At 52.4% G+C, this 7,084-nt stretch overlaps 1 long non-coding RNA gene across 2 annotated transcripts in view; it reads right to left on the bottom strand.

Moving 5' to 3' along the window:
- LOC102147347 (uncharacterized) overlaps positions 1-7,084 on the bottom strand; it is a 39,011-nt gene that overhangs the window by 6,194 nt on the left and 25,733 nt on the right. For both annotated transcript variants that reach the window (XR_011440680.1, XR_011440681.1), the window contains exon 4: positions 42-135. This is a non-coding gene — a long non-coding RNA (uncharacterized lncRNA). The remainder of the gene's footprint in view (positions 1-41; positions 136-7,084) is intronic.

The raw sequence follows: 7,084 nt of genomic DNA, 5'->3' as shown, positions 1-7,084 counted from the left end.
GTCGAGGCCTCACCTTTGACCCCAGCCTGGCCCTGTCTCACCTTTTGAGAAGGTGGATCAGATTGGGCCAGGGATACCGTGTTGCCCCTTCCTTCCCGATCTGTCCACCTCAAGCTGACCACGTCCGACCCTGTCCTGTTGGGAAAGAAGGGGAAAGGACTCGTAAAGGCAGAAGGCAGACCGGCCCAGAGAAGGAAGCCCAGATGTGGGGAGTGTACGTCTGTGTGTGTGTCTGCAGGGTGGGCGAGACGGAGACAGAGGCTCTGGCGAGAATTCTGGGTTCCTGGGTTTGGGACCTGCATCAGTAGCAAGGGGACCGCATGGCTGGGTAGGACCGTACTTGTGAATCCCCCTTGCCCTCCACGGGGGCAGGCTCTTTTCCCTCTAGGACCAGATCACGCCAATAACCACCACATGGGGGCATTTTGAGAACTGTGAGAGCAAGGCTGCAAGGTCTCTTAAGTCTTAGGCTGCACAACTTGCACAGGGTCACTTCGCTGCATTCTGTTGTTCAAAGCAAGTCACGAGGCCCGGCCAGACTCAGGGGTGAGCAGTGGACTCCCCCTCTGCATGGGCGGAGTGGCAGCATCATGATACAAAAGGCTGGGGCCACGTGCAGGGATTCTCGTGGTCATCTTTGCAAACAAGCCAACAAAACGTTATAAAGGAAAGCCTGCAGCCAAGCCGCACCCTCCCACACAGCCTGGAATTCCCTGCATGACAGCGATAAAGGCCGTAGTTTACCCCATAGCTTCTGCATCGCGGCCATCCCCACCTCGCTCTCCCCAGTCCATCCTCCGTGCACAGCCACAGTGAGCTGCCCAAAACACAAACCCTGTCCCCCACTCACAATCCTTCTCTGGCTCGCCATTGCTCCTGGAGCTTGTATCAGCCTGGATCCCACAGGGACTAGACGGCATATTAAACTAGGATAATATGAGGAGGGTTTAAGAAAAGAACAATCTTCTGCGGCGTGTGCAGGGTGTGCCACACAGGACGGTGCAGGAACCCAGGGCTGTGGCAGCCGCAAAGTACAGCTACCACCCTGAGGCCTGGAAGGACAAGTGGAGGCAGCAGCCACCTGAACCAGGGGAGAGTCATGTGCAGGGGCCGTGGTTGGCCAAGGAGCACAGGCAGGGCCGGGTGACGCTGCAGGGAGGGGGCCAGGAATGAGCATTCCCCCCTCACTCTCCTCCCTCCCTCTCCTGCCAAGGCTCCTTATTGCCTGAACCCAATTGGAAGCTAGAGGGCACAAGGGCCTGTGGGTGCAGGCCACACAGGTGGGTCTCCCAGGAAGAGCAGGGGGGAGATGGGTGGAGAGTGGATCTGGGGGGGTCAACGGAAGACAGAAGATGCCTACCTCAAAGCCCAAGCTTCTTTGCCTGCCCTTCGCCACTCTCCACCATCTGGCCCAGTTTTCTCCATCCTCATCCCTCCTCCTCGCGTTATACTGACCCACTTGCAGTTCCTTGTATCAGCCATGCTCTCTCACCTCTGGGCTTTTGCCCATGCTGCTCCCTCTGCCTGGAATGGCATTTCCCCGACCCCATCTCTTTGTCTGGGTCGTTCTTACTCCTTCTTCGAGCCTGGTTTCCCCTATTACAGGAAGCCTCCCCTGACGCCTGAGTTGAGAGAGGGGCTCCCACTGGGTTCCCCAGACTTGCCCTCCCTCTGTCACAGCACTCAGCACCCTGGCAGTTGCGAAGCCACGCACTGATGCCCCCTTCTCCAGTGCCCTCCCTCCAGCAACCCGCACACGGAACCTGCATCCTCACTCTCGAGCAAAACCCAGCTCCCTAAAACGATCTCCGAGGCCTCAGGATGATTTCTAAACTCCTCCTCAGCCTGGCATTCGAGGCCCTTTCTCATCTGCCCCCGCGACCTCCCCAGCCTCACCTCCCAGACCTTCTCCCCTGCATCCTATCCCCTGTACATCCTTCACTGATTGCTGACCACATGCTGCTCTTGCATCTGCTGTGTTCCGAGGCACGCTGTTCCCCTTCCCCAAAATGCTCTTCCTCCTCGACCTAGTCAACGTCACCGACCCGCAAAGGTCACCTCCTTTGTCAAACCTCAGCACACCTCACCCACCCTCACACTCCGCTCTCCCACCCCACTGCCCTGAATCAGAGTTAGTTACCCCTCTTTCGGATTAGTTTTTGGGGTGAAAGGGCCATGGTCATTAAGGGGTGAGTGACTCTTCTGTCTCCCAGTGGACTAGGAAGCCCCCGAGGGCCAAGACTCCATCCTTGTCGCCCTAAGCCCCATCCCAGCACCAGCGCAGGGCCTGGTGCACCTCTGCAGCCCCAGCAAACGCGGCCTGGTTGCATAAATGAACTCTCACATGCCTCCTTTAGTCCAGCACACACTAGGCCTGGGGCAGGGATGAGGGGAGAAGACCCAGACTTTGCCTCTGGAGGTGACTGAACTAGTTCTCTATTGCTGTATATATAACAAATCCCCCAAAACCTGTTGCTTTTAACAAACATTTATTGTCTCGCCGTTTTGGAGGGTCAGGAGTCTGCAAGTGTCTTTGCAGAGGGGTTCTGGCTCAGGCTTCTCACGAGGCTGCAGCCCAGCTGTTGGCTAGGGCTGCAGTCCTGGAAGACTTGAGGGTGGCGGTGGGGGGGGCGATCCCCTCCCAAGCTCAGCCATGTGGCTGTTGGCAGGAGGCTTCCGTCCCTCACTACGTGGGCCTCTCCATAGGGCTGCCAATGACACGGCTCCTTCCAGAGCAAGCGAGTAGAGAGAGAGAGGCCACACTGCCCTGTCTGATCTAGCCTCCGAGTCACACGTCACGGATTCTGCCTTACTCTATTGATCAGATGTGAGTCACCAAGTCTAGGTCACACTCCATACAAGGGTGTGGACATCAGGAGGTGAGATTGTTGGGGGCCAGCTTGGCAGCTCAGTGCCATGGCCACAGCCCTCAGCGATTAGACCGGGCTACACCAGTGCTGTGTACTGAGGCACCAGGTGGCTCGCCTGGAGGACAGAGGCTGTGCTGGCCATAGAGGGTCCCCAGATGGGTGGGGCAACAGTTTAAGCAAAGGTCGGAGGTGGGATTGATGGCCGTGACACTCTGGCCTGGTTGGGATGGAGTACAGGTGGCCATTAGACTTGAGGGTGCCGGGATGTGGGATGGGCAGAGACTTGAGGGGTCAGAGGGAAGAGAATTCTCCTCTTTCCCAGGAACCTTGGAGGCCTAGGGTGAAGACATGAGCAGCACAAGATGGGGGTAGAGAGCCTTGATCAGGACTGCCCAAGAGAGTTATCAAGTAGGAACAGCCACACTGGACTTTGAGCAAAAAACGTCCTTTTATCATGTTGAGCCACGGAGATCAGGGGTGTTTGTTACAGCAGTTGGCCTTCCCAATCAAGGCAGTGTGCCCGGAGCTGCACAAATGAGGGTTCAGTTATTAATTTAGCATCTCCTAGCTGACACCTCCTTAGGGCCCCCAAGGCCTGCCTCAGGGGGCTCACAATTGTGTAGGAAGATAGTCTCCCCGACCCCAACACACACACACATTCAGACAGCCAGAGGACAACAGGATTTGTCAGGCGTGATAGAGTGGGTCAGAGGCCCTCAAGTGACAAGGACAGCTGGATCGCCTGTAGAAATCAGGCTGCCCTTTGACCTGGGGAGAAGTTCTCAGATATCATTTCCCACAGGGAACAAAGGGCCTGCTGGGGCCCAGCCTGTCTGGCACTACTTTATGGTGATGGGTAGGACAGGGGTCAGCCAGCATAGCACCGCCAGCAGCCACGTGCACGGGCCAAGGCTCAGCCGCTCAAGGAGACGATGCTCTGCTAGGGTTCAGGAAGAGGCGGGGCAGGGAGGATGGAAGCTGCTGAGCAAGCAAAGGCAGAGAGGACGGAAAGCACAGGACACACGTCCACAACTGTTACTCACATGGTTCAGCAGGCAAGGGTGAGTTTAAGAAGAGGAGGCTGGAGGTTGAGGCCTCTGTGCAGCAAACTTGTATTGAGATCCAGTAGTGAATAAGGCAGACGGTTCCCTGACTGTGCCTTGCCTACTGACTAGTGGAACTCAAATGTCCAGTCAAGGAGTCAGGAATTTATCCCCAGGGTAGGGAGGAGCCCCGGGAGGTCCTCAAGCTGGAGTGGGTCATGAGCCAGGCCAGAGGGCCAAAGGATGCCTTGAGCTGAAGTGGGCATCTGTCTTCAAGAGCCCACAACAGGGCAGAGTCAGCACCCTGAGCCACTTTCTGAGAACCTACTGTGTGCTGGGCTCTGGGTGGGATGCTCTGTATGTACTATCTCAGTGATGCCCATAGTGACCTCTTTATAATAAATGAGGTTCATTTGTCAGAGAGGTTAAAAGACTCTGGAATCCTGGTCCCAACATGAAGGCTGCCTGCCCAGAGAGCTACCACACGTGGCTCCCATCTGCCTAGTTCTGGCCTCTGGCCGGCAGAGCGGCACGTTGGAAATGGCAGAGGCCTTGAGCCAGCAAGGCACACGGTGCCCAAACTCATCTGTTTGGCTGTGTGGCCCCACACAAGTCACATCCCCTCGCTGAGTCTCAGTTTCCCCACCTGTAGATGGTTCATCCATAAAAGAACGTCAATAAATGCTGGCTCTTCCTTGCCCCGTCCCTGTAGAAATGCCAGGAAATGGTGTGGAGAGGCCTGTGAGAGTTGGTGTCTATCACAGGCTAGGTTTGGGCACGTCTTAGATTCTGTACCTTCCCCATTGCTCCCTGCAAGGAAACTGACCTGAGTGCTTCCCTTTTTAACTAGTTGAACTGGTGTCATGTGCATCCAGTTACATCCTCAGTGAGAGAATGAACAGAACCAGATGGGCATGCAGACCCTTTCCAGAAGCCCCTTTAAAAAACAGCAACAGGGGCTGACCCCGTGGCCAAGTGGTTAAGTTCATGCACTCCACTTCGGTGGACCAGGGTTTCGCTGGTTCGGATCCTGGGCGCAGACATGGCACCGCTCATTAGGCCATGCTGAGGTGACATCCCACATGCCACAACTAGAACGACCCACAACTACAATATACAACTATGTGCTGGGGGGATTTGGGGAGAAAAAGCAGAAAATAAAAAAAGAAGATTGGCAACAGTTGTTAGCTCAGGTGCCAATCTTTAAAAAAATAAAATAAAATAAAAAACAGCAACAAACCCTGGCCCTATCAATAAAATATCAATGTCTAAGGGTCAAAAGAGGCCCCTCCCTAACAAAAGCCCTAAAAATTGTCAGAAGCCTGCATTTGGACATGACTTAGATCAATCCTTCTCAAAACGTCTGTTGTAAAGGACCAGATTCTTATGGGGGGGTATTTTCTTAATCCATCATGGACCTATCCATTTGTAAAATATAATATAAATTACCTTTAGGGGACTGGCCCTGTGGCCCAGTGGTTAAGTTCATGCGCTCCACTTCGGTAACCCAGGGTTTCGCTGGTTTGGATCCTGGGTGTGGGCATGGCACAGCTCATCAGGCCATGTTGAGGTGGCATCCCACACGCCATAACTAGAGGGACCCACAACTAAAAATACACAGCTGTGTACTGGGGGGCTTTGGGGAGAAAAAGGAAAAATAAAATCTTAAATAAATGAAATCTTAAATTACCTTCAGTATGTGAATGGATAAACAAACTGTAGTACACCCATACAATGGAATACTGTTCAGAAATAAAGAGAAACGAGCTATTAATTCACACACAACATATGGATGAATTTTGCTAAGGGAAAGAAGCCAGAGCAAAAAAGCCATATCCTATATGATTCCATTCATAGAAAAGGATAAAATATAGGAATGGGAAACAGATCAGATAGGAAGTTGTCAGGGATTTAGGGAGGGAGAGCCCAGGGAATTCTTTAGGGCGGTGGAAACAATCTATACGGTACCATAGTGGTGCATACACGACACTGTGCATTTGTCAAAACCCACCAAGAGTGAATCTTAAGGTATAGAAATCACATTTAAGAAATCAACCGAGAAGTCGAGAAATCCCAGGATGGGATGCAGGCTGTATTACAAATGTAGGAGAAAACCTCACTGAAGGGAGTGGGGGAAGAGGACTGACCTAACTGGAGACTGCCGTCCCCGTCAGCTGAGACTGCACGAAGAAATAATCGGGTGGTGGGGGCCGGCTTTCTCACTGTTGGAGAGGCAGGTTACAGATAAGCCAGGAGGGAAGGCTAGAATGATCCCTGTGGTAACAGACTAGACGGGGAGACATCAGTATGAATTCATGTTCAGTTTAACACAGATACAGATGGATGGATAGAGAAATAATTATAAACATGTACGTACGCGTGGATTCATTTACATACTTGCATTTCCTAGCTCTGTCTTCTCAGAGAGCCTAGAAGCAATGGCACCCCAGTAGCATGTAGCAAGCATACAGCCCAGATCTTGGTTTCTAAGACCATTCTCTACTGAAAGGACTCCTGAGATACTTGGAGAAATGACTGATTCTAGGGCTGGGGCAGGGAAAAGACAAGACAAGCCTGAAGCATCCTTTACTGCCAGAAAGTAAGGAAGCGCTCAAAAGACAAAATGATGGGGGCGTCGCAAAGGAACACAGGCGACAAACTGAAAAAGCTCCCAATGGCCATGCTGGGACAACTTGAGCAACTAAGCAAATAACGTAGTATTTGGATTATAATCCAAAGGATAAAATAAATGTCCACAAGCACACACTGATATAAACAAATAACTGAATAATAAATAAATGGAGAGAAGAGACAAATCTCCCTTACAGAAGAATCCCAAATAATTTATGTACATACTGTCCCCTCAGGCAAATGGAGCATAACGCCATCCCACTTGGGATATACTTAGCGGCTTGCTTCCAAGAGTGGAGTATGGAAAGATCTGGGGACAGAGGAGGGATAGGGAGAATTTTTTTTTTTAGAAAGATTAGCCCTGAGCGAACATCCATGCCCATCTTCCTCTATTTTTTATACGTGGGATGCCTGCCACAGCATGGCTTGATAAGCGGTGCGCAGGTCCATGCCTGGGGTCCAAACTGGTTAACTTAACCACTGCACCACCAGGCCAGCCCCTAGGGAGTAATTTTACAGTGGAAAACCCTGGTAAACACT

The sequence above is a fragment of the Equus caballus genome, chromosome 7 (assembly GCF_041296265.1).
Source record: "Equus caballus isolate H_3958 breed thoroughbred chromosome 7, TB-T2T, whole genome shotgun sequence".
Lineage (NCBI taxonomy): Eukaryota > Metazoa > Chordata > Mammalia > Perissodactyla > Equidae > Equus > Equus caballus.
This window is presented reverse-complemented; position numbering and strand designations above follow the sequence as displayed.